The sequence below is a fragment of the Halictus rubicundus genome, unplaced genomic scaffold (genome assembly GCF_050948215.1).
Source record: "Halictus rubicundus isolate RS-2024b unplaced genomic scaffold, iyHalRubi1_principal scaffold0060, whole genome shotgun sequence".
In the NCBI taxonomy this organism is placed as follows: domain Eukaryota; kingdom Metazoa; phylum Arthropoda; class Insecta; order Hymenoptera; family Halictidae; genus Halictus; species Halictus rubicundus.
Window position 1 is genome coordinate 699,580 of NW_027488601.1, and position 14,795 is coordinate 714,374.

The following is a 14,795-nucleotide window of genomic DNA, read 5'->3' on the forward strand; positions in this document are numbered from 1 at the left end:
ATTGGATAGAGGATAGGATACAATAGAGGATACGATAGGATGGAGGATAGGATTGGATAGAGGATAAGATGAGATAGAGGATAGGATAGGACAGAGGATAGGATATGATAGAGGATAGGATTGGATAGAGGATAGGATACAATAGAGGATAGGATAGGATGGAGGATAGGATGGGATAGAGGATACGATAAAATAGAGGATAGGATTAGGATTGAGGAAAAGATATGATAGAGGATAGGATTGGATAGAGGATAGGATACAATAGAGGATAGGATAGGATGGAGGATAGGATAGGACAGAGGATAGGATATGATAGTGGATAGCTAAGAATGGACGATAGGATGGGATAGAGGATAGGATAAGATGGATGATAGGATGGGATAGAGGATTGGATAGGATACAGGATAGGTTAGGATAGAGGATAGGATAGGATAGAGGATAGGACGAGATAGAGGAAAGGATAGGATATGATAGAGGATAGGATAGGATAGAGGATAGGATATGATAGAGGATAGGATTGGATAGATAATAGGATACAATAGAGGATAGGATAGGATGGAGGATAGGATGGGATAGAGGATACGATAAAATAGAGGATAGGATTAGGATTGAGGAAAAGATATGATAGAGGATAGGATTGGATAGAGGATAGGATACAATAGAGGATAGGATAGGATGGAGGATAGGATAGGACAGAGGATAGGATATGATAGTGGATAGCTAAGAATGGACGATAGGATGGGATAGAGGATAGGATAAGATGGATGATAGGATGGGATAGAGGATAGGATAGGATACAGGATAGGTTAGGATAGAGGATAGGATAGGATAGAGGATAGGATAGGATAGAGGATAGGATAGGATAGAGGATAGGATAGGATATAGGATAGGATAGGATAGAGGATAGGATTGGATAGAGGGTAGAATAGGCTAGAGGATAGGATAGGATGGATGATAGGATGGGATAGAGGATAGGATAGGATACAGGATAGGATAGGATGGAGGATAGGATGGAATAGAGGATAGGATAGGATAGAGGGTAGGATATGATAGAGGATAGGATAGGATACAGGATAGGATACGATAGAGGATAGGATAGGATAGAGGATAGGACGAGATAGAGGAAAGGATAGGATATGATAGAGGATAGGATAGGATAGAGGATGGGATAGGATAGAGGATAGGATGGGATAGAGGATAGGATGGGATAGAGGATAGGATGGGATAGAGGATAGGATAGGATAGATGGTAGGATACGATAGAGGATAGGATACGATAGAGGAGAGTATAGAGGATAGGAAAGGTAGACGATAGGATAGGATAGAGGATAGGATAGGATAAATGATAGGATAGGATAGAGGATAGGATAGGATATAGGATAGGATAGGATAGAGGATAGGATATGATAGAGGATAGGATAGGGTAGAGGATAGGATGAGATAGAGGATAGCATAGGATAGAGGATAGGATATCATAGAGGATAGGATACGATAGAGGATGGGATAGGATAGAGGATAGGATAGGATAGAGGATAGGATAGGATACAATATAGGATAGGATAGAGGATTGTATAGGGTAGAGGATAGGATAGGATAGAGGATAGGATAGTATAGGGGATAGGATAGGATTGAGGATAGGATAGGATAGAGGATAGGATAGAGGAGAGGATACAGGATACGGTAGAAGATTGGATAGGATAGAGGATAGGATAAGATAGAGGATAGGATTGGATAAAGGATAGGATACGATAGAGGATAGGATTGGATAGAGGATAGGATATCATAGAGGATAGGTTTGGATAGAGGGTAGAATAGGATAGAGGATAGGATGGGATAGTGGATAGGTTAGCATGGAGGATAGGATGGGATAGAGGATAGGATACGATAGAGGATGGGATACGATAGAGGATACGATAGTATAGAGGATAGGAGAGGATAGATGATTGTATAGGATAGAGGATAGGATAGGATAGAGGATAGGATAGGAGAGGGGATAGGATAGGATTGAGGATAGGATAGGATAGAGGATAGGATAGAGGATAGGATAGAAGATTGGATAGGATAGAGGATATTATAGGATAGACGATAGGATAGGATAGAGGATGGGATCGGACAGAGGATACAAAAGGATAGAGGATAGGATAGGGTAGGGGATAGGATAGGATTGAGGATAGGATAGGATAGAGGATAGGTTAGGGGATTGAGTAGTATACAGGATATTATAGGATAGAGGATAAGATAGGTGATTGGATTCGATAGAGGATAGGATAGGATAGAGGATAGTATAGGATATAGTATAGGATAGGATAGAGGACAGGACAGGATAGAGGATAGGATTGAATATATGATAGGTTAGGACAGAGGGTAGGATAGGACAGAGGATAGGATAGGATAGAGTATAGGATAGGATAGAGGATTTTATAGGATATAGGATAGGATAAGATAGAGGATAGGATACAGTAGAGGATACGATAAGATAGAGGATGGGATAGGATAGAGGATGCGATATGATAGAGGATAGCATAGGATAGATGGTAGGATACGATAGAGGATAGCATAGGATGGAGGATAGGATGGGATAGAGGATAGTATAGTATAGGGGATAGGATAGGATAGCGGATAGGATAGGATAGAGGATAGGATAGGATAGAGGATAGCATATGATAGAGGAATAGGATAGGATAGAGGATAGGATACGATAGAGGATGGGATAGGATAGAGGATAGGATAGGATAGAGGATAGGATGGGATAGAGGATAGGATAGGATACATGGTAGGATACGATAGAGGATAGGATAGGGTAGAGGATAGGATAGGATGGAGGATAGGATGTGATAGAGGATAGGAAAGGATAGACGATAGGATAGGATGGAGGATAGGATGGGATAGTGGATAGGATAAGATGGAGGATAGGATAGGATAGAGGATTTATATAATAGAAGATAGGATAGGATAGAGGATAGGATAGGATGGAGGATAGGATGGAGGATAGGATGGGATAGAGGATAGGATAAGATAGAGGATAGGATAGGATAGACGATCGGATATGATAGAGGATAGGTTAGGATAGATGGTAGAATACGGTAGAGTATAGGATAGGATACAGGATAGAATAGGATAGAGGATAGGATAGGATAGAGGATAGGATATGATAGAGGAGAGGATAGAGGATACGATAGAGGACATGATAGGATAGAGCATAGGATAGGATAGAGGATAGGATAGGATAGAGGATAGGATAGGATTGAGGATAGGATATGATAGAGGATAGGATTGGATAGAGGATAGGATACGATAGAGGATAGGATAGGATGGAGGATAGGATAAGATAGAGGATAGGAAAGGACAGAGGATAGGATGTGATAGAAGATAGGACAGGATAGATGGTAGGATACGGTAGAGGATACGATAGGATAGAGGATAGGATGGGATAGAGGATAGGATAGGATTGAGGATAGGATATGATAGAGGATAGGATTGGATAGAGGATAGGATACGGTAGAGGATAGGATAGGATAGAGGATAGTATAGGATAGAGGATAGGATAAGATGGAGATAGGATGGGATAGAGGATATGATACGATAGAGGATGGGATAGGATAGAGGATAGTATAGGATAGAGGATAGGATTGGATAGCGGATAGGATAGGATGGAGGATATTATAGGATGGAGGATAGGATGGGATAGAGGATAGGATAGGATTGAGGATAGGATATGATAGAGGATAGGATTGGATAGAGGATAGGATACGATAGAGGATAGGATAGGATGGAGGATAGGATGGGGTAGAGGATATGATAAGATAGAAGATAGGATAGGATAGAGGACAGGATAGGATAAATGATAGGATAGGATAGAGGATAGGTTAGGATGCAGGATAGGATGGGCTAGAGGATAGGATAAGATGGAGGATAGGATGGGATAGAGGATAGGATAGGATTGAGGATAGGATATGATAGAGGATAGGATACGGTAGAGGATAGGATAGAATAGAGGATAGTATAGGATAGAGGATAGGATAAGATGGAGGATAGGATGGGATAGAGGATAGGATAGGATTGAGGATAGGATATGATAGAGGATAGGATTGGATAGAGGATAGGATACGGTAGAGGATAGGATATGATAGAGGATAGGATAGGATAGAGGATAGGATGAGATAGAAGATAGGATAGGATAGAGGATAGGATATGATAGAGGATAGGATAGGATAGAGGATAGTATAGGATAGAGGATAGGATAGGATGGAGGATAGGATGGGATAGAGGATACGATAAGATAGGATAGAGGATAGGATAGGATAGAGGATAGGATAGGATGGAGGATAGGATGGGATAGAGGATAGCATGGGATAGAGGATAGGATAGGATAGATGGTAGGATAGGATAAATGGTAGGATACGATAGAGGATACGATAGGATAGAGGATTGTATAGGATAGAGGACAGGATAGGATGGAGGATAGGATGGGATAGTGGATAGGATAAGATAGAGGATAGGATAGGATAGAGGATAGGAGAGGATGGAGGATAGGTTGGGATAGAGGATAGGAAATGTTAGATGAGAGGATAGGATAGAGGATAGTATAGGATGGAGGATAGGATAGGATGGAGGATAGGATGGGATAGAGGATAGGATTGGATAGAGGATAGCATGGGATAGAGGATAGGATAGGATAGATGGTAGGATAGGATAAATGGTAGGATACGATAGAGGATACGATAGGATAGAGGATTGTATAGGATAGAGGACAGGATAGGATGGAGGATAGGATGGGATAGAGGATAGGATAAGATAGAGGATAGGATAGGATAGAGGATAGGAGAGGATGGAGGATAGGTTGGGATAGAGGATAGGAAATGTTAGATGAGAGGATAGGATAGAGGAGAGTATAGGATGGAGGATAGGATAGGATGGAGGATAGGATGGGATAGAGGATAGGATTGGATAGAGGATAGGATGAGATAGAGGATAGGATTGGATAGAGGATAGGATATGATAGAGGATAGGATAGGATAGAGGATAGGATGAGATAGAAGATAGGATAGGATAGAGGATAGGATATGATAGAGGATAGGATAGGATAGAGGATAGTATAGGGTAGAGGATAGGATAGGATGGAGGATAGGATGGGATAGAGGATACGATAAGATAGGATAGAGGATAGGATAGGATAGAGGATAGGATAGGATAGAGGATAGGATAGGATATAGGATAGGATAGGATAGAGGATAGGATTGGATAGAGGATAGGATGAGATAGAGGATAGGATAGGATATAGGATAGAATAGCATAGAGGATAGGATAGGATGGAGGATAGGATGGAATAGAGGATAGGATGAGATAGAGGATAGGATAGGATAGAGGATAGGATATGATAGAGGATAGGATAGGATAGAGGATAGGATGAGATAGAAGATAGGATAGGATAGAGGATAGGATATGATAGAGGATAGGATAGGATAGAGGATGGGATAGGATAGAAGATAGGATGGAATAAAGGATAGCATGGGATAGAGGATAGGATAGGATAGATGGTAGGATTGGATAGAGGATAGGATACGATAGAGGATAGGATAGGATGGAGGATAGGAGAAGATAGAGGATAGGATAGGATTGAGGATAGGATAGGATAGAGGATAGGATAGAGGAGATGATAGAGGATACGATAGAAGATAGGATAGAGGATAGGATAAGATACAGGATAGGATTGGATAAAGGATAGGATACGATAGAGGATAGGATTGGATAGAGGATAGGATAGGATTGAGGATAGGATATGATAGATGATAGGATTGGATAGAGGATAGGATACGATAGAGGATAGGATAGGATGGAGGATAGGATAAGATAGAGGATAGGAAAGGACAGAGGATAGGATAGGATGGAGGATAGGATGGGATAGAGGATACGATAAGATAGGATAGAGGATAGGATAGGATAGAGGATAGGATAGGATAGGATGGAGGATAGGATAGGATAGAGGATAGGATAGGATATAGGATAGGATAGGATAGAGGATAGGATTGGATAGAGGATAGGATGAGATAGAGGATAGGATAGGATAGAGGATAGGATATGATAGAGGATAGGATAGGATAGAGGATAGGATGAGATAGAAGATAGGATAGGATAGAGGATAGGATATGATAGAGGATAGGATAGGATAGAGGATGGGATAGGATAGAGGATAGGATGGGATAAAGGATAGCATGGGATAGAGGATAGGATAGGATAGATGGTAGGATTGGATAGAGGATAGGATACGATAGAGGATAGGATAGGATGGAGGATAGGATGTGATAGAAGATAGGATAGGATAGATGATGGGATAGGATAGAGGATAGGATGGGATAGAGGATAGCATGGGATAGAGGATAGGATAGGATACAGGATAGGATACGATAGAGGATAGGATAGGATGGAGGATAGGATGGAATAGAGGATGGGATAGAGGATAGGATAAGATAGAGGATAGGATAGGATAGACGATAGGATAGGATGGAGGATAGGATAGGATGGAGGATAGGATGGGATAGAGGATAGGATAGGATTGAGGATAGGATATGATAGAGGATAGGATTGGATAGAGGATAGGATACGATAGAGGATAGGAAAGGACAGAGAATAGGATGTGATAGAAGATAGGACAGGATAGATGGTAGGATACAGTAGAGGATACGATAGGATAAATGATAGGATAGGATAGAGGATAGGATAGGATAGCTGACAGGATAGGATAGAGGATAGGATAGGATAGAGGATAGGATAGGATAGAGGATAGGATAGGATAGAGGGTAGGATATGATAGAGGATAGGATAAGATACAGGATAGGATACGCTAGAGGATAGGATAGGATGGAGGATAGGATGGAGGATAGGATGGGATAGAGGATAGGATAAGATAGAGGATAGGATAGGATAGACGATAGGATATGATAGAGGATAGGATAGGATAGATGGTAGAATACGGTAGAGTATAGGATAGGATACAGGATAGAATAGCAAAGAGGATAGGATAGGATGGAGGATATGATGGGATATAGGATACGATAAGGTAGAGGATAGGATAGGATATAGGATAGGATATGATAGAGGATAGGATACATGATAGGATACGATAGCGGATAGGATAGTATAGAGGATAGGATAGGATAGGATAGAGGATAGGATAGGATAGAGGATAGGATAGGATAGAGGATAGGATAGGATAGAGGATAGGATAGGATAGAGGATAGGATAGGATATAGGATATTATAGGATAGAGGATAGGATTGGATAGAGGATAGGATGAGATAGAGGATAGGATAGGATATAGGATAGACTAGCATAGAGGATAGGATAGGATGGAGGATAGGATGGAATAGAGGATAGGATGAGATAGAGGATAGGATACGATAGAGGATAGGATAGGATGGAGGATAGGAGAAGATAGAGGATAGGATAGGATTGAGGATAGGATAGGATAGAGGATAGGATAGAGGAGATGATAGAGGATACGATAGAAGATAGGATAGAGGATAGGATAAGATACAGGATAGGATTGGATAAAGGATAGGATACGATAGAGGATAGGATTGGATAGAGGATAGGATAGGATTGAGGATAGGATATGATAGGGGATAGGATTGGATAGAGGATAGGATACGATAGAGGATAGGATAGGATGGAGGATAGGATAAGATAGAGGATAGGAAAGGACAGAGGATAGGATAGGATGGAGGATAGGATGGGATAGAGGATACGATAAGATAGGATAGAGGATAGGATAGGATAGAGGATAGGATAGGATGGAGGATAGGATAGGATAGAGGATAGGATAGGATATAGGATAGGATAGGATAGAGGATAGGATTGGATAGAGGATAGGATGAGATAGAGGATAGGATAGGATAGAGGATAGGATATGATAGAGGATAGGATAGGATAGAGGATAGGATGAGATAGAAGATAGGATAGGATAGAGGATAGGATATGATAGAGGATAGGATAGGATAGAGGATGGGATAGGATAGAGGATAGGATGGGATAAAGGATAGCATGGGATAGAGGATAGGATAGGATAGATGGTAGGATTGGATAGAGGATAGGATACGATAGAGGATAGGATAGGATGGAGGATAGGATGTGATAGAAGATAGGATAGGATAGATGATGGGATAGGATAGAGGATAGGATGGGATAGAGGATAGCATGGGATAGAGGATAGGATAGGATACAGGATAGGATACGATAGAGGATAGGATAGGATGGAGGATAGGATGGAATAGAGGATGGGATAGAGGATAGGATAAGATAGAGGATAGGATAGGATAGACGATAGGATAGGATGGAGGATAGGATAGGATGGAGGATAGGATGGGATAGAGGATAGGATAGGATTGAGGATAGGATATGATAGAGGATAGGATTGGATAGAGGATAGGATACGATAGAGGATAGGAAAGGACAGAGGATAGGATGTGATAGAAGATAGGACAGGATAGATGGTAGGATACAGTAGAGGATACGATAGGATAAATGATAGGATAGGATAGAGGATAGGATAGGATAGCTGACAGGATAGGATAGAGGATAGGATAGGATAGAGGATAGGATAGGATAGAGGATAGGATAGGATAGAGGGTAGGATATGATAGAGGATAGGATAAGATACAGGATAGGATACGCTAGAGGATAGGATAGGATGGAGGATAGGATGGAGGATAGGATGGGATAGAGGATAGGATAAGATAGAGGATAGGATAGGATAGACGATAGGATATGATAGAGGATAGGATAGGATAGATGGTAGAATACGGTAGAGTATAGGATAGGATACAGGATAGAATAGCAAAGAGGATAGGATAGGATGGAGGATATGATGGGATATAGGATACGATAAGGTAGAGGATAGGATAGGATATAGGATAGGATATGATAGAGGATAGGATACATGATAGGATACGATAGCGGATAGGATAGTATAGAGGATAGGATAGGATAGGATAGAGGATAGGATAGGATAGAGGATAGGATAGGATAGAGGATAGGATAGGATAGAGGATAGGATAGGATAGAGGATAGGATAGGATATAGGATATTATAGGATAGAGGATAGGATTGGATAGAGGATAGGATGAGATAGAGGATAGGATAGGATATAGGATAGACTAGCATAGAGGATAGGATAGGATGGAGGATAGGATGGAATAGAGGATAGGATGAGATAGAGGATAGGATAGGATAGAGGATAGGATATGATAGAGGATAGGATAGGATAGAGGATAGGATAGGATAGAGGATAGGATAGGATATAGGATAGGATAGGATAGAGGATAGGATAGGATATAGGATATTATAGGATAGAGGATAGGATTGGATAGAGGATAGGATGAGATAGAGGATAGGATAGGATATAGGATAGACTAGCATAGAGGATAGGATAGGATGGAGGATAGGATGGAATAGAGGATAGGATGAGATAGAGGATAGGATAGGATAGAGGATAGGATATGATAGAGGATAGGATAGGATAGAGGATAGTATAGGGTAGAGGATAGGATAGGATGGAGGATACGATGGGATAGAGGATACGATAAGATAGGATAGAGGATAGGATAGGATAGAGGATAGGATAGGATAGAGGATAGGATAGGATAGAGGATAGGATAGGATATAGGATAGGATAGGATAGAGGATAGGATTGGATAGAGGATAGGATGAGATAGAGGATAGGATAGGATATAGGATAGAATAGCATAGAGGATAGGATAGGATGGAGGATAGGATGGAATAGAGGATAGGATGAGATAGAGGATAGGATAGGATAGAGGATAGGATATGATAGAGGATAGGATAGGATAGAGGATAGGATGAGATAAAGGATAGCATGGGATAGAGGATAGGATAGGATAGATGGTAGGATTGGATAGAGGATAGGATACGATAGAGGATAGGATAGGATGGAGGATAGGATAAGATAGAGGATAGGATAGGATTGAGGATAGGATAGGATAGAGGATAGGATAGAGGAGATGATAGAGGATACGATAGAAGATTGGATAGGATAGAGGATAGGATAAGATAGAGGATAGGATTGGATAAAGGATAGGATACGATAGAGGATAGGATTGGATAGAGGATAGGATAGGATTGAGGATAGGATATGATAGAGGATAGGATTGGATAGAGGATAGGATACGATAGAGGATAGGATAGGATGGAGGATAGGATAAGATAGAGGATAGGAAAGGACAGAGGATAGGATATGATAGAAGATAGGACAGGATAGATGGTAGGATACGGTAGAGGATACGATAGGATAAATGATAGGATAGGATAGAGGATAGGATAGGATAGCTGAGAGGATAGGATAGAGGATAGGATAGGATAGAGGATAGGATAGGATAGAGGGTAGGATATGATAGAGGATAGGATAAGATACAGGATAGGATACGATAGAGGATAGGATAGTATGGAGGATAGGATGGAGGATAGGATGGGATAGAGGATAGGATAAGATAGAGGATAGGATAGGATAGACGATAGGATATGATAGAGGATAGGATAGGATAGATGGTAGAATACGGTAGAGTATAGGATAGGATACAGGATAGAATAGCATAGAGGATAGGATAGTATAGAGGATAGGATAGGATAGAATAGAGGATAGGATAGGATAGAGGATAGGATAGGATAGAGGATAGGATAGGATAGAGGATAGGATAGGATAGAGGATAGGATAGGATAGAGGATAGGATAGGATAGAGGATAGGATAGGATAGAGGATAGGATAGGATAGAGGATAGGATAGGATAGAGGATAGGATAGGATAGAGGATAGGATAGGATAGAGGATAGGATAGGATATAGGATACTATAGGATAGAGGATAGGATTGGATAGAGGATAGGATGGGATAGAGGATACGATAAGGTAGAGGATAGGATAGGATATAGGATAGGATATGATAGAGGATAGGATACATGATAGGATACGATAGAGGATAGGATAGTATAGGGGATAGGATAGGATAGAGGATAGGATTGGATAGAGGATAGGATGAGATAGAGGATAGGATAGGATATAGGATAGAATAGCATAGAGGATAGGATAGGATGGAGGATAGGATGGAATAGAGGATAGGATGAGATAGAGGATAGGATAGGATAGAGGATGGGGACCGAGGGGATATGGGCTTAGTAGTGGTGACTCGGATCCACTACTAGGTATGCCACAGTGGTGGCGGTCATATCCCTAAAATCCTCTACGCTCCACCTCCTCGTGGTGGTCCCTGGGAACACACATAGTTGTGTGTTGCTAACGGAGCGAGGGGTATTCCGCGGAAAGTAGTCCCAATGATGTATGAGGCGATGCCGGCGGGATCTTCGGATCCTGGCAGGGCCTCCCTTGCCGGTAAGGCTCACACGGAGGGATAAAAAACCGCGGAATGGGTCCTGCGATAACGACCGGGGAGGTCGCCGCAGGGCCCTTGCCGTAAACCGGTGGTCATGTTTTACCGGAACGGTGGTCTTGCCTTAATCGGCCGGGCCGCGAGGATGATAACCTCTATAAAAATCCCTAATGCCCTAAGCTTAGGTGCGCGGTGAGAGGGTACGCCCTGGCTACAGGGCGCGGCTGGTGGGGTACATCAGCCACTAGCGCACCATCTCTGGATACCTGGCGAACTCCAGTTGAAATTAGCCTTACCCGGGCAAGGAGGCTCTGCCCGGGCGGACGTGTTTTTTCCTGCCAATCTCGTGGGACCAGATATGGAATCGTATAATAAAAACCTTGATGTTGTGGGGGAGGCTGCCGATACGGCAGCAGCTGCGGCGGGGGAAGAGACGGCAGCGGTCACTGACGGGGAGGGGATGGCAACGATTACTGCCGGGGAGGACGCGGTCGTGGTCATCGCGGACGAGGACTCGGATGGGGATGAAACAATCATCTCCATCTCGAGCTCCGTCGGCTCGATCGTGACGCGCGGGGGCGCGGAGAAGCGGGGCGCGACATCTGGGGTCTCTGACCCCAAGCGTGCCCGGTTAGAGGGGGGGCAGCACACCCGCGGCGGGTCGGTGTCGCGGACGGACCCCGGGGAGGGCTCGTCGGGGACGCCCACCATGGATCTGGCCCTCGGCGGCCGCGCCGAGAGGAGTCAGACGAGGAGGGTGGATGACCTCATCGAGCTGGGTGGGAGGATGCCGACAGCGCAGCTAGTAGGGGAGGTGGAGGAGGCGATGTTGAGGGTGGAGAGAGTCTCCACCGTCTCAAAGGGCCTCAAGGGGGACCTGGCTAAAGACTTGCGGGATTGTTCTGCAGTCGCCAGGGCCCACTGCACCACCTTGATGCAGCGGTGCTTTACCGGGATGGCGTGGCAGGGTAGCCAGGAGGTGGCCCGCCTCCGCGAGCAGAACGCGGCCCTCGCGAAGGAGGCGGGTGACCTCCGGGCGAGGCTCCGGTCAATGGAGGCCGGGCGGCGGGCGAACACCGACAGCGGTCGCCGGGCGGGACATGCGCCAATAGGGGAAGCGCCCCCCGCCTCCTCGACAGCGGGGGTCCGTACGCGGGGGATGGAGGCGATGGGACCGTCGGGGGAGGGAGCGGGAGTTTTGGACTCCGAAGCCCTGCTTCTCCGGGTCGGCGCGCTGATAACGGCCAGGAACCGGGAGCTAGAGGCCCGGATGGAGGAGCGGTTCCGGACGATTCTGGCCGGTTTGGCCCCGGCCCTCCGGGCGGAGGGTAAATCGGCGCGCGAGGCGACGCCGGTGGCTTCTCTGCCGGCGACGTCTGTCACCAAGGGGACTGGACCGGTGGTCGTGTCCAACGTGAGGGTGGTGCCCCCCGTTATCATTCCGCCACCGGTCGTCCCGGCCTCGTGGATGGAGGTGACGAGCAAGGCGGCGAAGAGGGCCAAGAAGAAGATGGCCGCGGAGGAGGCTGCGGCGAGAGCAGCCGCGGCCGAGGCAGCTGCCGCCGCTTCACGGCTGCAGGCTGCGTGGGAGCCGAGGGCGGCGGGCGGCGCACGAGTGCAGGGCGGCGCGAGCGCGGCGAAGCCCGCCGCCGGGAGGGACGGTGGCCTGGGACGCACCCCCAGAACGGGAGCAGTGGCCATCACCATCCCCGAGAGCTGCAAGCTCACTTATTCGGAGGTGATGGCCAGGGCAAAAGAGAGGGTGGACCTCAAGGCTATCGGGATCGAGTCGGGGGTGCTTCCCAGGCGGTCGAAAACCGGCGGGATCCTCCTGGAGGTCAGGGGCACGGGGTGCCAGGAGAAGGCACGGGCCCTCTCCGGGAGGATCGCCGAGGCGCTTGGGGGGACCGGGGTTAAGGTCTCCCAGGCGGTCAAGCGCGGCGAGGTGCGCGTGGCGGGCCTGGACGACTCGGTGTCGCCCGGGGACGTAGCGGCGGCGCTGGCGGCGGCGGGGGGGTGTTCCGCGGCGGAGTTCCGGGTCGGCGAGATCCGCAGACCCGCCTCGGAGCAGGCGCTGGGCTCCTGTTGGGCCCAGGGCCCCCTCGCGGCCGTCAAGAAAGTGTTGGCGGGAGGCCGGCTGCTGGTCGGCTGGTCCTCGGCCCGCGTCGAGGCGCTGAGGGAGCGGCCCCTCCAATGCTTCCGTTGTTTGGAGACGGGGCACACGCGGGCGACATGCAAGAGCGCGGTCGACAGAGGCGCGATGTGCTACCGCTGCGGGGCGGCGGAGCACCGGGCTTCGGCCTGTAAGGCCGCCCCCAGGTGTCCGCTCTGCGCGGACCTGGGGAGACCATCGGGCCATAGATTCGGGGCCAAAGCGTGTGCCCCGGCTCCCAAGAGGGGCCGCGCGGCGACGAAAGAGAAGGGCGCGTCTGGGGCTGCATCCGCGCAGCGGCCGCAGACGGCGCCGGGGGCCCGGACCTCCCAGGGAGGGGACTCTGCAGAGCCCATGTTAGAGTAGGTACTTTTAATCCTACTCCGGTTCTGCAGGCAAACCTCAACCACTCGCGCGCGGCACAGGACCTGTTTGTCCAAGCCGTGCGCGAGTGGGGGGCTGGGCTGGCAGTTGCGGCGGAGCCGTACGCAATCCCCGAACACCCCTTCTGGGTGGGGGACGAGATCGGCTCCGTAGTAATAGTGGCGGGAAGCCGCCCCGGGTCCCCGTCGGTCTCCCTTCTGGAGCGGGGCGAGGGATTCGTGGCGGTGCAATGGGGGGACATCGCGGTTGTCGGGATCTACATCTCGCCGAGCTGTGGCCTCGATCAATTTCGGGGGTTCCTGGGCGGGCTGAACAGCTGCATCGCGCGGTGCAGCGCCCGCCCGGTTCTCGTTTTGGGAGACTTCAATGCCCACGCGGTATCGTGGGGGAGTCCCAGGACGACCACTAGGGGTAGCGAGGTGTTAACCTGGGCGGCCGGCCTGGATCTCCGGTTGATTAACCGGGGATCCACGCCGACGTGCGTGCGTCCGCAGGGGGTCTCGATTGTCGACCTGACATGGGGGACTCCCTCGGCCGTGCGCCGGGTGTCGGGATGGAGGGTGGCCGAGGAGATAGAGATTGCGTCAGACCATACGCCCATCGTCATGGACGTGTGGCCCACCCTCCACGCGCGGGATTCCCGGCCGGGCCGGGGGGACCGACGGCCGCGATGGGCCTTGAAGCGGCTGGACGCGGACGCGTTCGGGGCCGCGGTAGCCGCGGCGACATGGACGGGGCCGGCCCTGTCCGAGCTGGCGCCTGCGCAAGGGGCGAGGCGGCTGCGGGAGGTAATGACGGCGGTGTGCGACACCGCCATGCCCCGCAGCCGGTTCGCCCCCAGGAGGGCGGCGTACTGGTGGTCCGCCG